The sequence below is a fragment of the Urocampus carinirostris genome, unplaced genomic scaffold, assembly GCF_059441175.1.
Source record: "Urocampus carinirostris isolate Australia breed hairy pipefish unplaced genomic scaffold, RoL_Ucar_1.0 HiC_scaffold_54, whole genome shotgun sequence".
NCBI lineage: Eukaryota > Metazoa > Chordata > Actinopteri > Syngnathiformes > Syngnathidae > Urocampus > Urocampus carinirostris.
The window spans coordinates 52,501-55,526 of record NW_028283161.1 but is presented as its reverse complement, the minus strand read 5'-3'; positions in this window follow the sequence as shown (position 1 = coordinate 55,526).

Genomic DNA, 3,026 nt, shown 5'->3' with positions numbered 1-3,026 from the left:
CAAACACCGGCCCGATAATACGCGCACAATTCCCCAAACACCGGCGCGGATTTCAGCCACTAGTGGCGGGCACAAGTCCCCCAACACTAGCCAAGTTCTCAGCCACTAGTGGCGGGCACAATTCCCCAAACACCGGTCCGATAATACGCGCGCATATCCCCAAACACCGGCCCGATAATACGCGCACAATTCCCCAAACACCGGCGCGGATTTCAGCCACTAGTGGCGGGCACAAGTCCCCCAACACTAGCCCGGGATTCAGCCACTAGTGGCGGGCACGATTCCCCAAACACCGGTCCGATAATACGCGCGCATATCCCCAAACACCGGCCCGATAATACGCGCACAATTCCCCAAACACCGGCGCGGATTTCAGCCACTAGTGGCGGGCACAAGTCCCCCAACACTAGCCAAGTTCTCAGCCACTAGTGGCGGGCACAATTCCCCAAACACCGGTCCGATAATACGCGCGCATATCCCCAAACACCGGCCCGATAATACGCGCACAATTCCCCAAACACCGGCGCGGATTTCAGCCACTAGTGGCGGGCACAAGTCCCCCAACACTAGCCCGGGATTCAGCCACTAGTGGCGGGCACAATTCCCCAAACACCGGTCCGATAATACGCGCGCATATCCCCAAACACCGGCCCGATAATACGCGCACAATTCCCCAAACACCGGCGCGGATTTCAGCCACTATTGGCGGGCACAAGTCCCCCAACACTAGCCCGGGATTCAGCCACTAGTGGCGGGCACGATTCCCCAAACACCGGTCCGATAATACGCGCGCATATCCCCAAACACCGGCCCGATAATACGCGCACAATTCCCCAAACACCGGCCCGGATTTCAGCCACTAGTGGCGGGCACAAGTCCCCCAACACTAGCCAAGTTCTCAGCCACTAGTGGCGGGCACGATTCCCCAAACACCGGTCCGATAATACGCGCGCATATCCCCAAACACCGGCCCGATAATACGCGCACAATTCCCCAAACACCGGCCCGGATTTCAGCCACTAGTGGCGGGCACAAGTCCCCAAACACTAGCCAAGTTCTCAGCCACTAGTGGCGGGCACAATTCCCCAAACACCGGTCCGATAATACGCGCGCATATCCCCAAACACCGGCCCGATAATACGCGCACAATTCCCCAAACACCGGCCCGATAATACGCGCGCAATTCCCCAAACACCGGCCCGATAATACGCGCGCAATTCCCCAAACACCGGCCCGATAATACGCGCACATTTCCCCAAACACCGGCGCGGATTTCAGCCACTATTGGCGTGCACAAGTCCCCCAACACTAGCCCGGGATTCAGCCACTATTGGCGGGCACAAGTCCCCCAACACTAGCCCGGGATTCAGCCACTAGTGGCGGGCACGATTCCCCAAACACCGGCCCGGCGCTGAGTTTATGGCCTCCGAAAGGCCCATACATTCAGACGGGTCCATGTATTTTCAGTTTTCCGTAGCAGGTGTGATTGTTTGTTTAATTAGGTAGTTTGTGTTGGTGACGGTGTTCCTAACTGTGGTGGCTTGTTTGTAGAATGTGGGGCCCTGCGTTTGTGTTATGTTGATTTCTGGTAATTTACTTTTTACTAAGTAGTCTTTCAGGTTTTTGTTTCTTTTAAAGGCTGAGATGATTTTGTAATCTTGGATTATGCTTGTGTTCTGTAGTGTCTGATTTATATTTTGTCCATTCATTCAGACGGGTCCATGTATTTTCAGCGACAGCCGCAGTACCGCCAAAATCCATGCAGCGGCGCTGGATTTATGGCCTCCGAAAGGCCCATTCATTCAGACGGGTCCATGTATTTTCAGCGACAGCCGCAGTACCGCCAAAATCCATGCAGAGGCGCTGAGTTTATGGCCTCCGAAAGGCCCATTCATTCAGACGGGTCCATGTATTTTCAGCGACAGCAGCAGTACCGCCAAAATCCATGCAGCGGCGCTGTATTTATGGCCTCCGAAAGGCCCATTCATTACCAACGGGGCTGCAGTAGCATCCCGCGGCCACGCAGGGGCAGATATTGTGAGGGAATTACATGGTAGTGGACGGAGCGCCCATGCATTTCCAATGGGAGTGCAGTACCTCAAAAATCCGCTCCAAGCCACCGAACTTGAGGGCCCGACGTTCCCTCAACACTAGCCCAGTGCAATCGACATTTCGTTCTGTGTACATTGTTACACAGAATGACAATACAAGGGAATTATTATTATTATTATTATTATTATGTATTCAGCCACTAGTGGCGGGCACAATACCCCAAACACTGGCCCGGCGCTGGCTGAGTTTATGGCCTCCGAAAGGCCCATACATTCAGACGGGTCCATGTATTTTCAGTTTTCCGTAGCAGGTGTGATTGTTTGTTTAATTAGGTAGTTTGTGTTGGTGACGGTGTTCCTAACTGTGGTGGCTTGTTTGTAGAATGTGGGGCCCTGCGTTTGTGTTATGTTGATTTCTGGTAATTTACTTTTTACTAAGTAGTCTTTCAGGTTTTTGTTTCTTTTAAAGGCTGAGATGATTTTGTAATCTTGGATTATGCTTGTGTTCTGTAGTGTCTGATTTATATTTTGTCCATTCATTCAGACGGGTCCATGTATTTTCAGCGACAGCCGCAGTACCGCCAAAATCCATGCAGCGGCGCTGAGTTTATGGCCTCCGAAAGGCCCATTCATTCAGACGGGTCCATGTATTTTCAGCGACAGCCGCAGTACCGCCAAAATCCATGCAGCGGCGCTGGGTTTATGGAATCCGAAAGGCCCATTCATTCAGACGGGTCCATGTATTTTCAACGACAGCCGCAGTACCGCCAAAATCCATGCAGCGGCGCTGTATTTATGGCCTCCGAAAGGCCCATTCATTCCCAACGGGGCAGCAGTAGCATCGCGCGGCCACGCGGGGGCAGATATTGTGAGGGAATTACATTGTAGTGGACGGAGCGCCCATGTATTCCTATGGGCAATGCATTTCCAATGGGAGTGCAGTACCTCAAAAATCCGCTAGAGGGCCCCGAACTT